Here is a 12,021-nt window from a genome sequence, read left to right as displayed (position 1 = left end):
TATTTTACGAAAACGTGCAATACGACTGATAAAACAGAGTGACTTTCGTAATCCCAGTCTACCACTATTTGTTGAATTAAAAATCCTCCCAGAGTTTGAACTATTAAAACTTAATATATCACTTTTCATGCATAAGTATCACAAAGGGATTCTCCCAGTATTTTTCGATAATATGTTTAGAACTACTTTCTTCATTCCTTACGTATCACACTCGTACAGGGGATTCTCTTTGTGTTCTCATTACCCGTTCAACTTTAAGAACCCATTCTATCCATTTTAAAGGAGTACATTGAATAGAATTCAATTTGCAATAACATAAAATCCAACGCCACACTTTCTCGTTTTAGAACTCTATTCAAACGTTACATTTTTAAAACATTAATGTCGTCCATGGCTGAATAGACTCTTTCCTATCTTTCTCTTTCTCACCTCTTCCCTTTCTTCTCTTTCTCATTCTGAACTCTCCCTTTTTTCTTTGTACTGCTCTTGTGTGATTGTGGATGAGTATATACGGTATACATGGGTGAAACCTGCTGATAGTTGTTTTTTTTTGCTTTGAAGACCTAGAAAATTGTATTTATTTCGCTATTTAATTTAATATTGAGTTAACCTTTATAGGGGCCTCATGTAAAAGCACAAGTTGCTTCTCAGAGGTCCTAAAAGCTGGCCTATTATTTATTCTGTATTTATGATTTGTAATGTTTGTTATGATTCCAAATAAACTGAATTACCATAACATTTAATTTAGAGGAATACGACCAATATTAGTTTGTTTTGACAATATAGACTCTGTCAGAGACAATATTTCCTCACACTTTCTCTCTCTCTCTCTCTCTCCTTCTTCTCTCTCTCCTCCCTCTACCCCTCTCCCTTTCTTTTTAAATATCTACCTTGTTAATAGTTCTTTGGGACTTTTCTAGACTCTTTTGATCCCTAGATAATGTGAGGTGACCACTGCTCCCGGATGAGGAAAGAAAGATCACGAGAGTTCAAAATAACAGGAAATAACACCCACTTCGTATTCGGCCTATAGGCCTACTTTGTAAACCCGGAAAATCATGTAATTTCAGCAACATTGTAAATCAATGTTATCTATCTAATTAGAAATAAACCGCGTTTGATTTTCAATATTGAGTCAACATGATAGAATAATTAAACATCTTTGTTAGAGGAATATCATTTCGAGCAATATTTATAGATAAGCAAAAATGTTTCAGTGAGTAATGGACATCAGACCGCAAAAAACAGTTACTAACAAGAAAGTAAGACGGACTGAAATACTTCTCAAGAATTTGGAATTTGTAGAGATAGAGTTTATATGATTTTTCAGAGAATTGTTTTGTTTTCCGTAAACGAGCAAACTTGTTTGTTAAAGGTTGCAGAGTCCTTCAGGAGAAAATTGATGCAGATCTGATGAGTGTCCTGTTTGAACACGAAGAACATTGTCGAGTTGTATGTTGATTATAGGACAACATTCTATTAATTGGTTTCATTGTATTCCTAGTAAAATGCTCACATTTTATTCACATTCGAGTGGTTTTTAAACTATTCTACACATAGGCTTGCGGGTGCACCATGTGAGAGAGAGAGACGGAGAGAGGGTTGAGGAGTCCTGGAAAGGACTCTGACTCGGTAATCTTTCTTGGGGGTGTGTAGTCCTGAAAAGGACTGTTTGTTATCTTTCTTAGCTTATAGTTCTAAGGAGAACTATAGCGCTTGGAGAGGATGAGTGGCTCACATGCAGTATGGTTTCCGGCACTGTCTACATGGTCCAAACGATAAAATAACTAAATATTTGGATGGCCTAGCTGCTTCTATACCGTGTGAGTCAAAAAAAAGTTTACACCTAGAAAATTGCTAATTATTTTTAAAAATCATCTATGAACAGTAAATTATTATACATCTTATGAAAGAGTGTTTTATCCCAAATCAATTGGTACTATTTTTGTGTGGTATGTGTTCACGCTTGGATGAACAGGTGGCATTGTTTGCGAGAGTGCAAAAATCGACTTGCGCCAAAGTGATGCCTACAGTATGTATTATGTTGGGATTACCGGAGTAAGAGAATGAATTGAATGTATCAAGTGAAATGCATTGCCTATGTTTTTTGCAAAGGGCAAAGTCACACACACCCACACACACGCGCACAAATGTTCGTTGATATTTGATATTCGATATTTGATATGTGTGGCATGATTAATTTTGTTAGGGATGTCATTTGGATCTGCAAAGACCGAGTTAATACCCAAATCCCAATTGTTTTATTCAAACATAACAAACATCACTTTGGCGCAAGTCGATTTTTGCACTCTCGCAAACAATGTCTCCTGTTCATCCAAGCGTGAACACATACCACACTAGAATGGTACCAAATTATTTGGGATAAAACACTCTTTCATGAGACATATAAAAATTTAATGTTCATCGATGAATTTTTTAAATAATTAGCAATTTTCTAGGTGTAAACTTTTTTTTGACTCACACGGTATATTCTGTCTCATTTTCTCTTTCAGTTTCTCCCACCCCTATTTTCAACTCTCCCCCTCTCTCTCTTCTCTGTTTCTATCCTCTCTCTTTCTCCCATCTCTCTCTATTCTTCTCCTCCCCCTTCTCTCTCGCTCTCTCTGTCTCTCTCTCTCGTCCATCTATATCTCTCTCTTACTTTATCTCACTTTTATTAAATTTAAATATACTCTTCGCAAGTCTTTTCACTCAAGAATTTTTTATTTCGGATGATCTGCAGTTTTTTCGAAACCACTCTTTCACTTTATCAACATTAATACTCGCAGAAATGTACCTGCCGATTGTGATTTACATAATATTTAGGTTCAAAAGAATCAAGAGATAAATACGTTTTATCAACCTCGGAAGACAAAAAAAACAGAATTATATACAAATGATACAAAACGTTTAAGACTTTATTAAAAATAAAACATCACATGTTGGACACTTCCTTTTGAAAGGATTTGAAAGGATGTAATAGATAATCAATATCAACCTGGTTTAACTTAAGACACATAGATAGATATAAACATCAATAATCATGGTCCCGATAATGGTGTGATATTATGAAATTCCCAGTTTCTCGTTTTGGGTTAAAGAACGACCCTTGTATTTGTAATCCTCTCATGTCACTAACCTCTTGCTAACAATGATTACATTTCTCTTTTTACTTGTGTTTTCCCCATTTGATATATTTGTTTTTTATCCAGTGATGAAATAAATACTATATAAATGAAAACGGTTTCAAAGAGCTGCAAACGGGACGAGAAACTGGGAATTCAATCATTTACAGTAACCACGTGCTATAGTGTGCAAGGTACTGTTGCCCTCTGATAATTAGAAGTGTACTACTATTCGAATTAAACTAAATGACATATAGATCGGCTTTGGATTCTATGAGAAAACAATATGAAAATGCATTTTAGTTTGAATCAGCCTTTGCAGGCTTCACCTTCAAACTTCATACGTTTACCGACTCAAAACACATAAAATCTTTTCTAGTCTATACACACCCACCCAAAACACACTGTAGCATTGTAATTGTTTTGGGTCTATACTTTACAGCAAACTTTTTATTCTGTCTGAACATTCTGATTGGATTAGTTCTATTAGTTCAAATGAAGAGGTGGATGGTTTTGCTGAATGTATAGTACACAATAGCTTGCAAAATATACATATCATTACATTAGATTCACCTCTCTCAATTTTTAGTCAAATAATACTTTACATCTTTAAAGACCCAAAGGATACAAAATAAGAAAAATGAAAAAATCTCCAGTTGGTTGGAGTTTTTGAATAATGATATTCCATGTACTTATATCAAAACATAGAGTGCTTCATAAAAACCAAAAACGATGTCTTGTCGAATGCGGTATCAAATATGTATATTATTTCCATATTCATGTTAAGTCAGCTGTATATTATGTAATGATATAAATATATTGTGAAAGACAAGAGAAAGAGAGATAGACTACTCGAATTATAGATGCAAGCCATCAGACATATTATCCATAATATATTATCAGTAATGGTTGGAGGAAAACAGCGCTGCTGTCATAACATTTGTAAAATGCAACAACGTGCGTATATAGTACATAAACAGGACATTCATTTTTATTACGGTACATTAAATTATTTTTATGCTCGAGTTATGAACCTGAAGTTTATTAGTGAAAACGGCTTCTTATTTTCACACCGTTATATAGGCTAACATTTTCATTTAACGAAATTTCCAATTTGGTTCAAACTTTTCCAAATATTTTTAGATGCAAACTGAAGAGTTAACGGAAAATAATTTCTTATTGATTACCAATCTTACAAGTCTCATTATTGCTCAGGCGAGCATGGTGGAGTTTTGTCAATGCGCCAAAGTCAAGAACTTCACAGGTTGTATTTCATTCGGGAGGACGTAGATGTGGTTACCATGGTCACTGCTTGAAGAAGCTTCCAGCGAGTATGAGGATGGGATAGCATCACTCCAGAGGAGGACGAGTAGGAGATGAAGGAAGGAAACGCTTTACATGAACCTTGCAGCCAACACACTCAATGTTAAGTAGAAAACGCTAGATACAGTCAAGGCCGCAGATGAAGTAGGAGTAACAGCCATATTTGTACCATTCTGTAAGAAATTAAAAATGGATAAAAAAAAAAATCATAATTCAAGAGGAATAATAGTCAGAATAGGATGACATGACAATCAGAACGCGAGTTCTAAAAGAAATACAATGCGGTTCAGCGAGCCGCTGTAAACCGCTGCAAAAGACTGTCGCAATATTTTGCTTTCTTTTTCTTATGTTTTATTACGTGGATATAAATGGCAACGGTCCCAAGCATAGTCAGTGAGCTCTGTGTTGTAAGATACAAACTGTGACGCGTAATACACGTACGTCATAAAAAGATCGCCTCGGTTAACCGCGTCAAATCTAAACGAGGCTTTACTCGATTAATAGGTTAAGCGCGTCATATCTAAACGAGGCTTTACTCGATTAGGTTAAGCGCGTCATATCTAAACGAGGCTTTACTCGATTAGGTAAACCGCGTCATATCTAAACGAGGATTTACTCGATCAGGTAAACCGCGTCATATCTAAACGAGGCTTTACTCGATCAGGTAAACCGCGTCATATCTAAACGAGGCTTTACTCGATCAGGTAAACCGCGTCATATCTAAACGAGGCTTTACTCGATCAGGTAAACCGCGTCATATCTAAACGAGGCTCTACTCGATTAGGTTTCTTTGCCCGTTCGGGGTAGAGTCTCAAACCATAATCATGAGTAGGCAGAGATGTCTTGTACAGTATGGATAACCAGCTGAGATGGCATTTCTCTGTCCATACGATGTGATAGTGGTTGAAGAATACGGATTGAAATCGCTGATCATAATGAACAGCGAAACCTGATCCAGCAAGGTTAATCACATCATTAACTCTTAACTCATATACTTTTAACTCTTAAATCATCTCATATTACTACATCTCATGCTTTGATTTTCAGGTAACTGCTACCCCCTAAAAAAAAGGGCTCATGACACATGCACATAGCGACAACTCATGCTATAATGCGTAAGTCCCCCCCCCCCTCCCCCCAAAAAAAAAATAATAATAATAATAATAATGATAACAATAATGATAACAATAACAATGATAATAATAAATAAATAATACACTCATTATTATTACTCATGCTATGATGCTCAAGTCCTCTCTTCCAACGAAAAAAAAAAAAATATTAAATAAAATAAATCATACACTCATTATTATAACTCATGCTATGATATTCAAGTTCTCTCTTCCAAAGAAAAAAATAATAAATTAATTAATTAATTAAATCACACACTCATTATTATAACTCATGCTATGATATTCAAGTACCCCCCCCCCCCCCTCCCAGGAAAAAATATATATATCATAACACAACAATCATACACGCACATAGTGTATTATACTCCTGAAGAGGGCCTGCTTATGCGTAATATGGGGGCCATTTCTTTTTCTTTTTCTGTTTAATACAATTAGACACTTGTACTTTTTAAACTTCTTTGTAATATTTCCTTGATAATTATCGTTAGTTCACAGAATATCGAAAGGGACGCTACCCGCTTGTATCTCGAGCAACAAAATTGAATTCGAATTTGAATTTGAACACATATTTCTTTTCTTTTCATTAAAAAAAAATTAAGAAGAAAAAAGTTGTAAAGAGTATTAGTAGTAATTTGATTTATTCTCATCTCCATATTATATTCCTTTTTTTTTTGCCATTCCTGGCTAATGTCATTTTGACTTTTGCACTCAATAATCTATGTTACATTATCATTTTGAAATTCGTTAGCAGTTTTAATTAAAAAAATTAAAATGATCCTATTTGTTTGGATTATATTCAATAAGATTGAATTGCATTACACTTATTACTCTAAGTCATGCCAAGCTTTTCAAGCGCAGCCTCCACCAACCCGGAAAAGGGAGCTTTATTCATGCATAGAAACCGGCATAACAACAAGCGCCCTATGATGGATACCTGTGATTTTGTTGTCATAGTTGCTGGTGTTGTAGCCTGGGAATATTGGAATACAAATAAGTAATGAATAGCTTGCATCTCCTCCCTGCTTTCTCTCTCTCTCTCTCTCTCTTTGTGTGTGTGTGTGTATGTGTGTGTGTCTCTCTCTCCCTCTTTCTTTCACACACAAAAAAACACACACACGCACACACCCCACACACACACCCACCTACACATTTCTTTTCTTTTCTCCCTCTCCAACCCCCCCCCCTCCCTTCTCTATATATCTCTCTCTCTCTTCTTCTCTTCTCTCCGCCCCCACCTCTCTCTCACATTGTCACACACGCACACACACACACACACACACACACGCACCAAACACACACGCACGCACACGAGAGAGGTATGAACAAGATGTAGAGACGGGTGAAAGTGCGGAAAGAAACATGAACATATAGGATATGCTATATTAAGTTGGATTTTCACTTTGGATTGTACTATAGAACCTGTGATGTTCGCAATGATGAGTCAACAATAAAAAAATATTGAGCTAATTTCAGAGCCACCAAAAGATAAGAGATAACTAGATAATGATGACAAATCACCAATATTCCCCTGACATCCCCACTGGTTCTACAGACATTTTGGTTCACCTACACATGATTTATCCTCCTATACTCAATGGTCCTAAACACAACGGATCCTACACTCAATTAGTCCTAAACAAATCTGATCCTAAACATTATTAACTCAACTTAATGTTTCTTGGTCCTAAATAGGCTACACTCCTATACACCATAGGTCGTACATGCCATCGATGATGCACACGATTGGTCCTAGTCTACACATTACTATTCATGTATGATATTAGTCCTAAGCACCATTATGTCCTCTACTTATGTATAGTTTTAGTGTTAAGGTCTAATTAACCCAGGGTTAAACAGATTATCCAATAAAGGTACGGTACAACATGTGACTACTATACTGACAACACTCCATCCACACTTTACACTGAGTGTTAATCATCCATTGCATCGGACCGAGGAGAAACAGCGATGTCAAAATTATAGACTAATATCTTCTAAGCCTGAAAATCTAAACTATTTTTAAGAATCATAATTGGCAGAATAGGGCACCCATTTAGATAAATAAAAGTGATGTAATTTCAATTATTTCTGCATCTTGGATTTGCACTTTAGGTAATAAGGGAAAGTTGTATTTCTAAAAAAAAAACGTAGGAACGCATGTATAAGGCCAAGATCTAACCTTGGGCCGTTTTTAGGGATTTTCCAACACAATTTCATTACCCATGTTTCGAATTGTTTCCTCCTAAAAAGCGACCTTTTACATCGGCATAAACCTCGTATACACCCCGTTTACCATTCCCGGAGAGCCCCCCCCCCCCCCCCTTGGGCCGTTTTTAGGGATTTTCCAACACAATTTCATTACCCATGTTTCGAATTGTTTCCTCCTAAAAAGCGACCTTTTACATCGGCATAAACCTCGTATACACCCCGTTTACCATTCCCGGAGAGCCCCCCCCCCCCCCCTTGGGCCGTTTTTAGGGATTTTCCAACACAATTTCATTACCCATGTTTCGAATTGTTTCCTCCTAAAAAGCGACCTTTTACATCGGCATAAACCTCGTATACACCCCGTTTACCATTCCCGGAGAGCCCCCCCCCCCCCCATGGCCCCCATCCCATCCCACCCCACCAAGGTTAGTTCTGGTTAACCTAAGCCTCATCACTAATTCCACTTTAATGTTACAGCCTTTTGAAAGAAGTGCGGCAGAGTATCGAGGAATAAGTACACTTTCCGTATTATCAAACATCAAATAAATATGATAAAACACCAATAGAATTCCAACAATTGAATAAAATAAAATATACCCATCGTCACAGGCGGTAAGTATGAAGATAAGTTGACTGAATAATTAAATACCAATAGGTAAGAAAACAGCGTGAAAACCAGGTATAATTTAAATAATAGTTAGAGGAAAACAGGATCCTGTACATATTAGTATATGATAAGGATAAAGATGAAAAGGTTCCCAATTTTTATATTTTATTGACCTTTTTTGAGTTTTCAAAATTACAATAATAATATGTCATACTTATATAGCTCGAATGTCATTATGCGCTGTAATATACTCTGATTGTTACTTTAAACCTTAAACTTACTTTAACCTGCAAAGTGAAAACTATTTATTTTTAATCCTTACCCCTCCAGGTGCCATCGTGGAGTTTGGAGTTGTCACCGGGTCAACCGTAGTCGTATTTACTGCAAAGGCCATAGCAACCAGAGCAATCAGAACAAGGCACGTAAGAGTGGTCTTCATCTTGTCAAACTATTCTTTAGTCTCGTACAAGTAATGCTGAATAACTGTATCTCTCTCAGTAATTCTTTAGTCACTTGTGATTTGTAGCCGGAGCGATGTTCGAAGACGTCGATAGTTTAGGGCTGTGATATCCGGTGTGATGTGCGATATGATATTCGTCTGAGATCAAACGGAAAGAAAACTTTACGGGCGTGGCGGCGGGAAGAGCGTCGTCGTAGAGATTCGACCAATCAGCGCTCAGCTTGGTAATAACGCGCAATGTTTTTATTGAGAGTAAAGTGATTCGCCTAACACTTACGTGGCTTACACAAGATTGAGAAAATCTGTTATTTGGCCGTAGCATTATATGATTTCGGAGCAAAAAAATATACACGGGTTGTTAGTAGCTTATGTGCTTTTCAAGTGGTACAACGTATACTTAATTCAGAGTCGAGACTAACAGGCAATAACGCAATCATTTATGTGTAAACATGGCTTATGCCTCCCAGTATAATACGCATTGCACAACAATGCTAAATGATATAGAATAAATATGAAATAAAATTTAAAAATTGAAGCTAAATTTCAACGTTGGAAAGGTATCTTTAATTTTAAATACCTGAATATCTTAACAAAACAAAAGTCCCATACTGTGTTTAAAACAAAAATTAAAACTATACTATAGATAAATAATTTCTCAAATAGTAAAAAATATTATATTTCATATAATGTTACACACGATTAATAATTGTGCTACCAATTACTTAGATGTTCATTTAGATCAATGAGCGAGTGAGTATACGGGCGTGAATTGGTGGTGGTGATGGACTGATGGTATGTGTGTGTGTGTGTGTGTGTGTGTGGGTGTGTGGGCGGGTTTGCCGATGTTCTCAATGCATTATTGCTTTATATTAATATAAACATAATGATAATAATGATAACAATGATAATTAAATTTGTTAATACCGATAATAATAATAATAATAATAATAATAATAACAATCATAATAATAATAATAATAATAATCATAATAATAATAATAATAATAGTAATGATATAAATAAATATAATATAAATCATAATAGTGCAATGATGTTGATAATGATTATTATGATAACTAATTATCATAATTACTATCATCGATAATGATGAAAGCAATGCAGACGATAATTGAGTAAATGATAAATATCCACAAGAAAAAATGTTCATATCTTTACCATGTTTTCCTTTTTCACAATAATAGTTGACATCTCCTACATAAACCACACAAGGCCTATATTATGTGATGAAAAATAAAAGTCCTACTGAAAAATAACAGAGAGGGCAGCGTATCATCAAATGGGCTGTTAATTGAAACAGAAAAATATAGATATCATGTAGACTGCCCCTCTCTCTCTCTCTCTCTCTCTCTCTCTCTTCTCTCTCTCTCTCTCTCTCTCTCTCTCTCTCTCTCTCTCTATCTCTCTCACACACACACTCATGTGGTGACTGTGGTATCTAATCTGGGTGAAAGAAAGTACTTACAATACTCTAGTCAAGGGTCAATCTTTGAACAGCGCTATCTACGACTAGAAGCCATATACTCATTTCGTGGTGAACTCGTTCAAACCAGGGAGTTACTCCCTGTTCAAACATTCAATTTGCTCGAATCTACACATTCTGATTTGAGGGTGCGGAGCAACTTTAGAATACCCCACCACAAAAATCGACCAGCCGTTCGTAGGGTATCTAACTCTTCACCAATGAAGCTAAATCTCAAGACTTAAGTTTCTTAAATGACACTCAACCTATTCCTAACTCTAACCCTAACCCTAAACCTAAACCCAACCTTAGGTCTTTAAAGTATATGTACATTAACCCTATTGGTAGGGTATTATAACGTTAAGCCGAGGAAGCTCATTGAATTCTGACATTCTAAAGATGAATAACAGCTTTGATTTTATTGATTCCGTAAAATACAAATATTTCCTGATAAAATTTGTTTGATAGCAACTCGCCCGTCATGCTTTCAAATAATGACTTGATTGAGAACGTGTTTACCACATTATCTAAAGCAACTCACACGATGTCGGATCTTTCCCGATAATGTGCCCCTAAAATGAAATAGAAACAAATGCGGAAAAGAAGAGAGAGAGAGAGAGAGAGAGAGAGAGAGAGTGAGAGAGAGAGAGAGAGAGAGAGAGAGAGAGAGAATATACTTAGGAGAAAGATTGTCCACCCACAATATAAGAATAGAGCACGAATGAGCTCCACCTCAAGTTGTTATGTTGTTAATCATGACCAAATGGTTATTACGCCTGTGATATTTATATGGCTACATCTTATTTTTCTTGATTTTGTTTTTTAAATTTAAGAGGTAAATAATTCAAATTCAAAAAGAACTTACTGTACGTAACACTTGGGACCTTCTGAAATTGTTCTATTGCAATATACATGATTCTTCATGGAGTTGATTTTTTTCTGATGCGGAACAAATATTTCATGAGGATGGTTTAGATAATTAGAATTTATTTCTACTGATTTGTTTGATGTTTGGGGGCGTTTTTTGTTACAATAGGCATACATATTACTATGACAACCATATAATTTTGTCTAGTTAATTTATTCATTACACTTTCCTGAATAGCAGTGGCGTAATGAGCGAAAGCTATTTGGGGGGCAGAAAGAAGAAGAAAAAAACGGCGAAATCATGTCATTTCAGCAACATCTGTAAATCACTGGTATCGAATAGAAATAACCCACGTTTGAATTTATTTGGGGTGGAGGCAACTGCCCCAAGCCCCCCCCCCCCCCCATCAGTACGCCAGTTCTGAATACCTAAATAACTCAGCATGGTTGGTGATATGTTAACCTATAAAATAAACGCTTTACGTCCATCAGATGAGATGACTTGATAACTTTGTTTACTTCCTAATTACACTATAATAATATTAATAATAATAATAATAATAAAAATAATAATATTCAATTTTTATATAGCGCTTAATACAAATGTCTAATGTTACAAATGTCTACAAATAATGGCTTCTTATATCGCCCAAGTCATGTCTGCCACGTCGTGACGCTCCTGGCGCTGCCCGATTATTACTCCGGTTTTAGCCAGGCGGCCACTATGGCGCTCTAGTATTTCAAGGAATTAATTCCTGCCAAGGTATACCCACTTCCATCACCTTAGTTGAAAACTCATCAAATTTATTCATATCTTC

General features: G+C 35.8%; 1 long non-coding RNA gene across 1 annotated transcript; it reads right to left on the bottom strand.

Moving 5' to 3' along the window:
• Positions 1-2,900: 2,900 nt before the first annotated feature.
• LOC115928266 lies at positions 2,901-9,008 on the bottom strand. The gene is made up of 2 exons (XR_004065985.1): positions 8,719-9,008; positions 2,901-4,621 (listed from the first exon to the last, which is right to left on the bottom strand). It is a non-coding gene; the product is annotated as an uncharacterized LOC115928266 (long non-coding RNA).
• Positions 9,009-12,021: the final 3,013 nt, after the last annotated feature.

The sequence above is a fragment of the Strongylocentrotus purpuratus genome, unplaced genomic scaffold, assembly GCF_000002235.5.
Source record: "Strongylocentrotus purpuratus isolate Spur 01 unplaced genomic scaffold, Spur_5.0 spur5_scaffold_21, whole genome shotgun sequence".
NCBI lineage: Eukaryota > Metazoa > Echinodermata > Echinoidea > Camarodonta > Strongylocentrotidae > Strongylocentrotus > Strongylocentrotus purpuratus.
The sequence above is the reverse complement of the archived record's forward strand: the minus strand, read 5'-3'. Positions and strand labels throughout refer to the sequence as shown.